The sequence below is a fragment of the Micropterus dolomieu genome, linkage group LG05, assembly GCF_021292245.1.
Source record: "Micropterus dolomieu isolate WLL.071019.BEF.003 ecotype Adirondacks linkage group LG05, ASM2129224v1, whole genome shotgun sequence".
NCBI lineage: Eukaryota > Metazoa > Chordata > Actinopteri > Centrarchiformes > Centrarchidae > Micropterus > Micropterus dolomieu.
This window is the reverse complement of record NC_060154.1, coordinates 29867374-29881232: the sequence shown is the minus strand read 5'-3', so window position 1 is coordinate 29881232 and position 13859 is coordinate 29867374. Positions and strand designations below refer to the sequence as shown.

The window sequence follows — 13859 nt, the reverse complement described above, 5'->3', positions numbered from 1 at the left end:
GGCTTGATCTCCAGCTTTATTTTTTGGCCTGCTAGCTAAAGAGCAGCGAGGTTCAAAACAAAAAAGCATGTAGTAGAATTCAATCCGGTTGTGCAGATTGAATAGAACAGTCTCACAATAAAACAGTGGTTATGGACTTTCAAACATGTATATAAACTCAAAGTGATCACCTTCAGTTATGCTTTGAGTTGCAATGCACTTATTTGTGTAGCTTGTGTAACTATTAAGTGCTGTGATGTCATAGAATTTACATACAAAAAACAGAAGGAATAATAAACAGAATTGTGAATGTAATTGACATAGTAAAGACAGAGAGGTAAAAACCTAATACGGCAGGCTTTGATAGTACAAAGACACATTGTAAACTGAATACATTGGATGTGCATGGCCAAAACTTGTGGTTTTCGAAACCACTTTACTTATATGCTTATAACCCCTTTTACTTATACATTTAAAGTATTATATTATTGGATGTCCTGTGCATGTTTTAGCTCTTTGATATATGTAATCCAATTGAAAACTGAGATATAACACACTTTCATAAGCCCAGCCCATGTTAAGCAATAAACAAGCTTGGCTGCTGAACACTAAAATTCATTCAAATCATGAGATTCCCATCAGGCATTGTGAAAACCCCTTTTAGCCATAATGTGGTCTTTGTTCATTTGCTTTGACCTCGACCTCCCAACATGACGTTTTGTGGCATCATAACAACATCACGACACACGGCCACCTTTGCCTCCAACAAACCAATATAATTCACCCCTTGTCTGCTAATTTTACAATTCATAGTAATTTTCTTTTTAAGACAGTCCAAAAAGCTTTGCATTTAGAGGTTATTTGTTTTTCACTTCTGCTCAGTTTAGTTTGTTAGATAAATTCCCATCCATGTTTGTTAGACTAACAACATGATTATGACAATTTACAAATGATCAAACTATGACGCTGTAGTTACCCCTATAGTGTCAGTTTTGCACATGCAGAGCTCTGAAGTCAAGTTAGCAATAATAAATATGCGCTTAGACTTTCAAAATAAAGCTTGCTGAGAAACATTTCATCATAGTCATTTTGATGTCGGAATAGGTGGCACTTGAGTTTATACTGTTATCAACTGTCAAACAAAGCTTTAGGTCTGTGTCAGAGACAATCTCAAAGGAGGTTGAGTTATAAAAACACTTTTGATAGACTAAGTGCATAGAAAAATTAAAATTCCAGGTTCTTTATCCCAATAATGAATAAAGAAAAGCAATGGGACAGAATGAGACAAAAAAAGATGACTGCATACATGAACAATGGGTGAGATTTGGTACTTGATATTCTCAGAATTTCTCTCCTGAGCCATTGTTCTCCCTTTTACTGTTCAGTGGCCTATATCAAGTCTGTTTTTCCTTCATGGGGTTTAGTCTCCTCTCCCCTCAAAGTGTACTAGATTGAATTGCAATAAGCACTGGCAAAATTAGTAACCAAAACCTCTGTCTTCACAGCGGTTGCCTCTTCTGGCCAATTAAGCTTAATTCCATCCCTGCTTCTCTCTTAGTTTCTATCTTTTCTGGTCCTTGCTCCCTGCAGCTCATTTGGGATGAGTAAGACACTTAAGTCTGGCAAAATGCAAGTGTTTTATCCAACTGGGATTTGCTGTAACCAGGGCCATGCTACCTTGTGCCCCCCCCCCCCCCCAGCACACAAATTAGTTTCACATTTGAATGTGCAATAGGGCTGTGGCAGCTGTAAAAGACATTTTCCTCTCTTCTCTTCTCATCTTCTCTCCTTTTTCCTGCATGTACATGTTGGTCATTTTCCAATGTGGTCATTATGATTCTTGGCTTTGATTCCAGTGCCCAACATCAAACTCTACAGAAAACCAAACATGTGGAATATCCTTGAGCAACATACTTAAAAAAGAAACTTAAATATTGCTGATAAGGTCAGAAATAAGATAGTAGAAACCTAGTGCAACATGATGGTACAGAACAACAAACTACAGCCTCCAAAATAACCATAAAGTTGTGTCAGCACCTCTCTAAAAGGGGTCCAAACTAAAATTGAACATTATAACCTTAATGAAAGTAGGATTTATTGCAGGAGTGTTGCATTAGACTGCATTAGTTTTACGTAGCCGGACCTAATAAATGGGCAACAGAGTTTATATAGCACATTCCAATATGCTTAACATTAAATTGCAACTGCGAGGAAATAACACAAAAGACAACAGTCAGCTTGTCCACCTACCATACCCGAGGTTGCTGGTTCAAGTAAGGACCGTGCAGTACGTACTCGGGGCAGCTGGTTACATTAGCATGGTAACATTTGCTAATTAACAGTAAAGAGAAAGTATAGCTGAAGGTAGGTACTTCCCTTATTTAGTCATAAAATAAATTATTTTCTCATAAATAGTGTTAATTGACATTTTAACCTACTGACACAGCTAATCATTAAAGTTACTACATTTTATCTTGAGGGAGACATTAATGTCTGAACCAAATTTTAATCCATGCAAATTTCACTCAAAACAACAAATGTCGACCTCGTCCTAGTGGAGCTAGGATCATAAATGTCAGTAGGACACATTGGGAAACATGATTGTGTCAATCCATTTGGTAGCTGTTCAAAAGATGAGTGCACACTCTGGCCTGCTAGTGGCACTAGAGGAAAAGTCAGGGGATCACTAAAGAAATGTGTATTTCTCCTCTGTAGTTTGTGAATATCTGTGCAAACTTCCATGGCAATATACCATTTCCAAATGGCCAGAATCAAAGGCAGGGCGGAAAGACTTGCTGAATCATACACACAGGGAACACCTCTAAGGCATCAATCATGTTGCACTCATTTACATGTGAAAAGTGACCAGAGGGGAACTCATTGGCCAGTCCATGACAATACCCCCGCCTCCTGAGCAGAACTGCAAGATGGTCTAGCAGTTAAGACTGTTTAAATGCAGGCTCATAGGACTTAGGTTTGAGTCTTTACAGCCACATACACACACACACACACACAAACAGTGAAGCATCCTTGGGTAGGACACTTAACCTCACACTGCAACCAGAGGGAGTAAAGAGACTTTCCCTCTTGGGGGTGAACAAAGTCTGACAAATCAAACAGTATGTGTTTATCCCTCTCTGACTCATTTCCCCTATCTGTCAGTGTCATTATGACTCTCTCTCTCTCTCTCTCTCTCTCTCTCTCTCTCTCTCTCTCTCTCTCTCTCCATAAGCAGCTTTAGAAGCACCACTTTGAGTTGAAGCCACTAGCCGGGCATGTCTTCCCTCCGGCTTACACACCAACTGCAGTGGGTCAGACTCTTTAACCGTGAGCCTGCCTATATTGCAATACTGTCTCTACAGTATCCACTTGTTTCTACTGCTGGGATTAAAACCCCACTCCATAATTGCAATGCAGTGATGCCCTCTTGTGAAACAGCACTACACCACTGCTTGCTTTGTTTATGCTTCAATGCTTCAAAACCATATAATGCAACACCCACGATTTAGAGGGACAGGACCTTCTACCCAACACTCAGTTGCATGTAGTGGCTACAAATTATGTCTATTTTGAGGATAAAAATGGTCTCTTTAATTGCAGTAAATAGGAGTAGTAAATACATTTTGAAATGCTCAGGAGAGAGTGGGAACAACCTTCTCTTGCTAAATAACCTTAAATGATCTTTTTCCAACAATATAATATTACATGATTTAAATTAAAAATCCATAATTAATTCACTCTGGTTTTGATAATATGCAAAGGATTTTAGTTTCAGGAGCGCCATGATCATTTACTTAATCTTAAAGTGTGTAACACCTTTAATGAACATGGTGGAAAGCAGAAATAATCCCAAACCAAATTGCAAAAGTCATTTTCTTTCTTAGCTGTATAGTGGTGACTAACCATGCAGATGAATTTTCTCTTGTTTATGAACTGTGGAACAGATTCATAATGTATGGAGTTCTAACAGATTTATGCTCTGCTGGAGATTTCACATAGAGCATACAAATACAGTCCATGCATACTATAGGTTCACTCACAGTTCTATGTCACAAGCATAAAGGTCAGCAGATACAGTACCAGCATCAGTTCATTTCTGAAGCACATTTATAATGCAAAGGCATTTAAATCAGTATTCCCATATCTGTTCCTCCATATTACCATGGATATTGTGTCGGGCTAATTCTGCTTTAACCTGGCTTTTCTATGGAGGTTGCACACTGTACAGCATGCTACTAAGGCTTTCCATATTCAAACGATGTCAAGTGGAAGTAATTGCGAGTGGCATGACCTGTGTATTCACATGTATGTTTATGTGTGCCTACAGTATGTGTACTGCTGTGCGTAACTCTGGTGTGTTGGGGCTTTTTCTTCATTTCCTGGTGAGAGGAAATAATTCTGGGCCACAACCTCTTTATTAACATCTCTGTAGTCTGAATAAATCACGCTATTAGCATCTGATAACTTCTGACTGGGTCCATACCTCGTTATCTTTTCTCATTCAAATTTAGAGATATGCTCTTACAGTATTTTATTTTTCTTATTCTCAAAATATTTCCTTTTTAACATTGTCTTTATCTGAGAGCTAATACTATGTAATGCAGTTTTCTAAGCATTGCTCTTATACACATTGGCCATTCAAATGACACACAATTGCTTTTCTATCATTAGATAATTTCTCTCTAAATTGATGGATTTTGATTTTTTATATCTTCCCTGTCCCCATATACTTGTAGGTCCTTTGATAAACTGTGCCATGTAACAAATTAAATGAGACAACTTATTAGCCCAGTAAACCTAAACTATGACAAAAGCAACCTGGTAAAATGTATACCCCAGGGTAACCAGGCTACATCTAAGTCTTTTTGCAAAAACTTTGCTGGTGTCCTCAGCTACTACTGGTAGCATGAGTCGGTACCTGCAGCCCATTCAGGTTGCACAGGTAGTGCAGCTCCTCCAGGATGAAGGAGGTTTGCTGTGAGACCCACAGCACAGTCTCAAGAGCACAGAGGAGATACCACGAGATGGACATTACACTAGGAAAGCTAGGACTGGTATCAGCTCCTTTGTGCAAGAAGGAACATGAAGGAGCACTGCCAGACCCCTACAAAATGACCTCCTGCGGGCAATTGGGGTGCATGTTTCTGAAGTAAATGTCAGAGGGTGGCATGAGTGTCCGATGTCCTCTAGTGGGATCTGTGCTCACAGCCCTGCACCGTGCAGCTCGTTTGCCATTGCCAGAGGACAGCAGAATTGGCAAGTCTGCCTTTAGTGCCCTGTTCTCTTTACCGTTCAGGTTCACACTGAGAACATACATCACAGACGTGAAAGAGTCTGGAGATGCCGTGGGGAACTAGCATGACTGGTTTGGTGGTGGGTCAGTGATGGTCTGGGGAGGCATATCCTTGGAGATTTGCACAGGCCTCCACATGTTAGCCAACAGTACCCCAACTGCTGTTAGGTACTGGGATGAAATCCTTGTCAGACCTTACGCTGCAATGGGCCCTGGGTTCCTCGTGGTGCAGAACAATGCCCGGCCTCATGTGGCCAGCGTAGTGTGAAGGCAATGATGCCATTGACTGGCCCTCACGTTCCTCAGACCTGAATCCAATTAAGAAACTCTGGGACGTTATCTTTTGGTGCTTCCGAGACCACAAAGTAGCGCCACAGATTGTCCAGGAGCTCACTGATGCCCTGATGTAGGTCTGGGGGAAGATCCTCCAGGACACCATCTGTCGTCTCATCAGGGGCATGCGCAGACGTCAGGAGTGCACACAGACACATGGAGGCCAAACACTCTACTGAGTCACATTATGAGTTGCTGTGATAGAGTCACGCAGGCTGGATCAACCTGGAATTTCATTATTATACATTGATTTTCGGGGTGATTTTGGACAAAGCCTTCACACAGTTGGTGATTTTGGTTTCCACGGTCTGTTGTTACCTCAGTTTGTTATCAGCGAATTATACAATGTACAATGTACAGTAAAGATGTAAAACTTCCAACTATTTTGTTCATCGAGATCTGATGTGTAGAGCCTGGCCGATTTATCGGACGGACGATATGAGCTAATTGCATTTAATCGGCATCTGCCGTTTATAACAGCAGATACATGACTATTAAAAAATAAACAGAGTCATATCCTTCACTCATGTCATCAGTGTTGCATAGTTTGCCCACCAGACGGCGCGCTGCAGCTCCCCTTTTAACACTGCCTCACCACAAAAACCACAGAAGAAAACAATCAGCTGACCGCAATCTACCGTAGTGGAGCCAGCTCGCCTGCAGCATGTAGAACCACGCAGAGGGCTGTGTTAGCGGTGAGTCTTTGATTACATGACTTAAATAATTATAATAAAAACAGACCCAGTCACTTCTCCTCTCCTGAAAACATTCATGACTCGCTAACCCTCACGTTTTTCACTGCACTCTCCCGGCTTCCTAGCAGCTCACAGCAGGTTAATGTTACGGTAGCTGGGGGTTGAAAAATGCGCTGCTGACAGACTTTATTGTACTTTTAGATTGTACATTGCAGATGTGAAACACTGTAGTCAGAGCTGTAATGGCTCGGGCTCTAGTTATAACATTAGTTAAATGAAATCGTTGTAGACAGTCATGTAGTATTAGATGCATTCAATAGCAGATCACTGTAACGTAGACGGCATGTTTTATATCAATGGTGGTTAAGAAATGGTTTCTCGTAGCTTTGGTTAGAATTAAAGAGTGCTGGTAAAGGGATGAACTAGATGTGAATGTGCTACATTGAAATTATGGCAGATAATGTGTAAAGTGAAATACACTTGAATATCGGCATCGACCCCCAAAAACCCATATCGGCCAGGCTCTACTGATGTATAATTTAAGTGTCCCCTTCATTATTTTGAGTAGTCCAGTTTTTAATGTCCTGCATGGAAATTTGACTTGCAACACCGATGCATCAAAACTGATTCATAAATCAGTTAAATATAAGTTAAAAGTAACATACAATAGCAGTAAAAACAATAACTGAAATTAAATAAAACTGTAAATCCAACAAAAAAACCATTAGATAATAAGAGAGCGGTTGTCTTGCTGGTAAAGAAGGAGCTGCAAATTAATTGATAGTGACTTTATTGCACATAGTTTGCGGAACTCTTTGAATAATTTATCTGTCAGGAGTCTGTACGAGATGTAAGATGTATATATGATGTTTCTAGGGGATACATTTACGGGGATAGGTAGGGATAGATTTTGTATGGAGTATTCCTAAAAGTTTAAAGATCGTTAGCACAGTTGTTAGGCCCAGTCAATTCAGTATTTACAATAGTCAAAGTTGACATGACATGAGCTCAGTTCAATGCAATTGGTGCAATAAGCATATTTTCTCATGGAAGCTAAATAAATCTGCACAAATCTTTTGCATTTTCTTTGGTGGAATGCCATGTGGATTTGCCAATGACATGGGGCCATAGGAGTACTATGACTTATTGAGGACCATGCTGCCAATTTGTATAAAGCATGTTACAATGATGGAAGGAGAGCACAAATTTTAGGTTGTCATGAAAGTGTGTGTATTATCTGGTGATAAGTAAGAAGTTGGTAATGGAGTAAATTAATATTTGGTGTTATCCTTTTAGTATTGGCTGAATTTTTACATTTGGAAACAGTGTCAAATCCCTGATTATGAGTAGGAGATTTTTAACATGTGCTACTGTCTGCAGCAAGAATTAACATGTTTTGCAAATTAATGACATTCTTTCATAAGTTTAGTACTTATAACTACATTTAATTCAACTAGCAAATACTTCATGTTAGGCTCTGGGGACTGTGGATCAAGGCTCATTTGAATGGAGTGACTGAGCAAAAGGAGGAGTTCAGAAAAATAAATAGGTGTGACATTTATCAGAAAGTAAAGTATAGATGCACTGTATGATTTGGGTTATAGAAATGTATTCATTTCAAATATCACAAAGCGACTGTGTATGAAAAGAACAGTTACTGTATCAGGAACTATTCTTTTCATACACAGTCGCTGCTGAGTCATAACTTTGTTGTACAACAAAGCCAGTGGGTTTTCCCCTACAACAATTTTGGGCTATGTTAGTCATTTGTTTTCTGTTTTTAAAATGAGTTATAATTATTTGTTAAACAGCGAAAAAAGAAATTTGTAACAGGCCAATGGTGGGTTTGCTCTTTTTGAGCATTGTCCTTATTAAAACCTCATTATGAAGTTCTTCACAATCTATACATAGCATAATCTAAATGATAGATTAGCCAAAACTTACTGCTCCACTCTCCGTATTCTTGCTTGGCATTAACACCAATGTGGCAATCAGGTAGGCCCGCAAAAAACAGGGTAAATGTTCTTTTCAAAAACAAGAAGCTTACAATACACAGTCACACATACGTCCCTCTGTTGCACTGAAGAAAATATAGTCCAAAACAATGTTTTCCATCAGATTTGCAGTAGCAGGATGTTTCACAAAATAAAGTAAATTAAAACTCCCTGAAAGTGCTGTTTGTGACTTTTTTTATTACTTCAACAAATTGCTTTATCTGAGGGGCCATCCACACTGCTACATTTTTGTTTTAAAACGAGACCTTTTGCTACGTTTGCACCTTGCGGATGGCCAAAAAAACCAGAGGTTTAACTGTTTTCCGCCGCCACATTCGCTTTTAACTACTGTGTTACTTTCAGTAACAGTTCCAATTCATTGTTGGTCCATGCAAAAGAAATTTCTGGTGTGGTTCTTCGTCTGTAATACTTTTTTCTTTTGCCAAATCGTCTGCAGCTGCGGAGCAGACCATCAGCTTCATGTTTACACTGGCACGTGCATGCCCAGTGTACGTGAACAGCTACTTGATGTGCATTTTCTGTCGTTTTAATATAGATCATACTTCCAAACTGAAGCTCTTGGTAAATTTATGTTGTCTACAATCACAGATGAGGATGCACATTCCCTTCATAAGGTATGGGCAGAAAAAGCGTGCAACTGTCTTAAGATATCCCCAGTCAAAAATGTCAAGAACCGGTTCATTGACATACACGTTTTGGCAAAAATACAAATTGCTCTAACCTATGTATTAATGGAAGGGTTCACATTAAGTAGTTATTAACAATTTCATTTAAACATAATGTACCATTTGGTCTGCTGTTTAGCTTATTATGAGGCTAGCACTGAACTCTCTTAAGTATCTGTGATATGAATAGAAAGAGTTAAACTACATGGGAGGCAAAGCAACGCCATTCATAGTAGTGTCTGTAGAATTTGGGAGGCTTAAGGGGGCACTTTAGGACTCTTCACCCCAATATGTCTATAGTTATGTCCCTCTTTATATTTATACTACCCCCCTGTCTTCTTCTTTCTCTCCTCATCTTTCTCTGTTTTTGGCAGACACTGATAGTATGTACACCAGGGTGTTAAGAGTGTCATTAAGCTTTCATTAAAACACCATCATCATTAGAGAAGGATTAGTTATTCCCTGGATCCACCACATTCAGCAGCTCAGGAATATCAAAACACAATCAAAGTCTATTAAAACAACAATGTTGCCGGCCCATAGAGAAGCAACAGTTGGCTTCCACCACTTTTGTTTTTTTTTAGTGAGTGACATTTTTTTTGACTGGAACTGGAACTGTCGATTCTGTGCTAAAACATGTTGGCAATGAGCTTGTTAGCTTGTAAAAAAACTCAGAGAGTACTGTTGATCGTGGGGCACACACATACATGAACATGCACACACACACATATTTTAACATGGCTTCTGCAGGTTCACATATGGAAAACATTTTTCAGACTTCCTCTAAATTATGTTTATTAGTGTCATTGTCTTCTCGTAATATTCCTTAATGGTAACTGCTATGGTCTTATGGTAATTTCCCCTCGGGGATCAATAAAGTATTTCTGATTCTCATTCAGATCTGATATCTGACTAACTTCAAGTAAATTCAAAGATAAAAGTGTTTAGGCCATTTGCATTCAAGGAAGAGTCTACAGCTTTTTGTAATCTGAAAAAAATGTCCATCTATCTTAAAACTGAAATTACTGTAACGAATAGGGTTGCATACTGAGCTTCTGAACTGATGCCAGAATATTTTTTTCTATACAGTATGCTACTTATAGTAATATATAATTCATATTTTTCTACAAAATGTGTAGTTAACAAAATAAGCTAAATCATTTGAATTGGTATGGCTAGATAGGTGTGCTGTTTTCCTGAGCATCAACATCGTCTTCATCATCTCCCTAGAGTGAAGGATATATACAATGTAACCCTTGGGTATTTTGGCAGATATTTATAAAATACAGGTTCTTTTAGGTTCCAGTAAGACAAAATACAACCCGGGTCCAGAGCCTAATGGCTTATAATGTCAAGGTGGGCAACAGGCTGGACAACAAGGATTGGACCCAAACACAGACAAAAAAGGCAGACATGGTGCGGATCAAGGATTTATTGCAGCTTAAATTAGCTTTCAGGCAGGTACGCAGGGATGTAGAAAAAAAACCAACAAGGCATTGAGGCATATGGCAGCTGAGATGAACTGGCTAAGGAACGGAATGAGTTGCAGGTGAGGAGTTGGGGGAGTAGGCCAGGTAACTGCAGGGCTTATGACAGAAGGAGCAAGTGGCCGGAGAACTGAAGAACAGGGGTGGTGCAGAAGACCTCAGGTGGACGGACTGAGGGCTGGGCAGAGCAGCTGATTTTGGGTGAATGGACTGGGTGCTGGGAGGAACACAAGACCTAAGACAGACAGCCTGGGGCCTGGGCAGGTGGACGGCCTAGGTGGAGCAGGAGACCTAAGGCGGATGGCCTTGGGGTTGGGCAGCTGGAGTGCAGAGCTGGTTCCCGGTGGCTGGAGTGCACAGCTGGAAGACAGGCAGGTAAGCCGGAGGTGCCAGGGCATAAGAAGGCTGCTAAAGCACAGAAACAAGTGACTGCTGCAGCTCAGCATGATCAGAGGGCTGCTTCAGCAACTCAGCAGTGTCGGGAGACTTCCACAGCCTAGAAGGATCAGCAGACCCATACGGCTCAGAAGGAACAGGAGATTGTTGTTGCAGCTAAGAAGGATCTGGTGACTGCTGCAGCTCAGGCTCAGTAGATTGCTACATCTTGGAAACAGGAAACAGCTGTACTTCAGGTGCAGTGGGTTGCTGCAGCTCAGGAATAGACTTTAGATTTAGCTTTGTAAAGGGCAAGTAAAACACTTTATTACTCTAACACTCTATTTAATGTCAACAGTGAATGTATTACTACCCTACTATATACTGTATTATTTGGCAGGAAAAGAAAATACTCTACCAGTACAGTGCCATCTGTACTTCTTCTCCCAAAGCCTGCTGTCTGACTGATGAATGCTTTATTCCATTTGGTATAGTTGAGGGCAAAATTGGTACTCCTCTGGATAAATACAGATTTTTACAGAACTTTAATATAAAAGAAATGCCCCCTCCAAGCTACTAATAGTGATCCAAGTGAAATGTCTTAAAGCTTGAAATGTAATTAAAAGTAGGGAAAATGTCACATTCAGTTTCAAGCAGTTGAATTCATGTCATGCTATACAAATTTAGTTCATTTATAATTGTTTCATTCAGCTATCAGTTGTTTAGTTCTGGACTCCAGACAGATAAGAAGTTGGTCACACAAACATATTTTGAGTTGTGTTGCTGTATGGTTTATAGCCTGAACCCCTGAAAGGTAGGTAGGTTCCAGCCGTAACAATGTGGGTCATTTGTGCAGCACATTATTACGACCCATATTTACATTTATTATGGCAGCTTATTTTGGCAGCAACCTCTAGTTGTCGAGCAACGGTAGCAAAGGAGAAAGTTTTTAAAACTAACCAAGTAGGTTTTGTTGCCTAAACCTAACAAAACGGCAACCGCTTCACAACAGTAACCACGTGTTTAATGTCATGTGACGTAAGTCATATGTGTGGTTTTAGGAGTCGTGGACAAACCCTACTGGTAAAAGGCCTTAAACAGCATTTTGCACTGAATAGACAGAGCTGCCAGAGGCAAAGCTGAAAATAAAGGAATGTTATAAATAGTGACTCTTCAATCTTTTTCAAAGGTAACACAGTCAAAAGAGTTGAATGAATAAAAATGTATAAAAATAGAGGTAAAGTAGCCTACTTTAATAAGCTTATGCAATTTTAGCATCAATTACAAATGTTTCACCTGAAGGGTCATTTGTGTCTTGACACTTACAAGTACATTTCTAGTCTTTCTGATTTCAGATCTGTATTTACTTTTCTATGAGCAAGTTTGCAGTTGTGATTCCTACACACACAAGAAGAGTTATTTTTTATTGTAATGATTCATTTATTCTGGAACAGAGTTCAAGTGTGTTGAAGCTTGCCAACAAATTGAATTCTAAGCCTGATAATTAACACTGCTAAGTTGCCAAATGATGTGATCAATTAACAACTTGTTCTGAACTAAATTAAGCTGCTGCTCAAATCCAGAATCATCTACAACATGCCACATTCCAAAATATAAATAGACACACCCATATATGTTTTTGGTTATCAGCTTTGAGAAAACCTTTTACCAACAGAAAAACGTCTGCCAACGTGGTGAAAATTTCCCACCTATAAGGCAGCATTGTATCTAAGACTTTGTTTGTTTTTTTTTCAAAATTCCCTGACTCATTTATATTAAACGTGGATATATTACACTCTGGCCCTCTGACTAAATATTTTCTTCTTTTTTGAATTAATGCCAACAAGGTTCAAGGAACTCAATAACTAATAAAGGGATATTACATTCACTAATCCCTAAGTTTTTGGTATGATTCTTGTCATCCTATTGATATTATGGTAAATGGCAACTACATCACATTCACCAATTCCCACAAATTTGTACACTGATGGCAGAGGCTAACGTGCCAGTTAGAGTAAATGTACATGTTTAAATCAAGTGACCTATGTTCTGAGTTGAAATGGAGCATAATCTTCACATCAGCAGCTACACAGTGCTGTGCAAGCAAGACATTTGCTTCTTCCACGGTAACTGACCACACCTACAGTTATTCGCAACTCTCTGCAATAGGGCGAGATGAGTTACATTACATTACAATTTGCTGACGCCTTATAACCAAAGCCACTTACAATTGCAACATGTCAGAGTTGCACGCGTCTGGAGCAACTAGGGGTCAAGAGTCTTGCTCTGACAGCAGTGCGAACTCCAACCCTGGTCTCCCACACCACACCAAAGGCATGTGTCTATTAGAGATGGGGACTCGAGTTTGATACTCGGACTCGAGTCACACTTGAGTCGACCACAGAGTAACTTCCAACTTGACTCAGTCTCGAGGTGCAGGACTCATGAACAATGTTTTATTATACGTATGACGAGCATGCTGTTATTCCCCTTTCCTGCATGATCTAACCTACCTACACATACTACGTATCGGCTGTGCATGGCCCATACGTAACCTGCATGGTCCACTGACACCAGCTGTGCCGCGGTTGCCGGAGCTAATCATGGCCATTCTAGTCAATGCTTATACTGTAAATTGACCAGACGTGGCCGCAGTGCGTCCCAAATAGCTTTCTGCTCCGCTATGCAGACGCTTATGCCGCGTCAGTCAGCACAGTGCAGATATGGAAGATTTTATTGGACTTTAACAGAAAACAATCCACAAATGTGTACTATGATGCACAAATATTTCACTATCTACAAATATGTATTTTAAAATTTGTGATGTGTAAAGTCATATCCCCAAAAATACAGTGCAATTTGCAAATATGTACAATTTACTCTGTACACACATTTTAATTTCACATACAAAATGTTATTTACACATTTGTGGATCTTACACACAAAACAGTTTTTGCACATTTGCAGATCATTTCCTTTCAGTTTGCAGGTCATACTGTCACACTTTGTCATGTGTG

The 13859-nt window shown here is 39.7% G+C and overlaps 1 protein-coding gene and 1 long non-coding RNA gene across 7 annotated transcripts in view; one reads left to right on the top strand and one right to left on the bottom strand.

Moving 5' to 3' along the window:
• Nucleotides 1–13859, top strand: part of LOC123971735 (inactive N-acetylated-alpha-linked acidic dipeptidase-like protein 2) — a 580586-nt gene that overhangs the window by 323831 nt on the left and 242896 nt on the right. The window lies entirely within an intron of this gene.
• The window catches only part of LOC123971758, a 4829-nt gene continuing 1412 nt past the window's right edge, over nt 10443–13859 (bottom strand). The window contains exons 2-3 of the long non-coding RNA XR_006825274.1: nt 11261–11359; nt 10443–11070 (exon numbers count right to left, since the gene is read on the bottom strand). This is a non-coding gene — a long non-coding RNA (uncharacterized LOC123971758). The remainder of the gene's footprint in view (nt 11071–11260; nt 11360–13859) is intronic.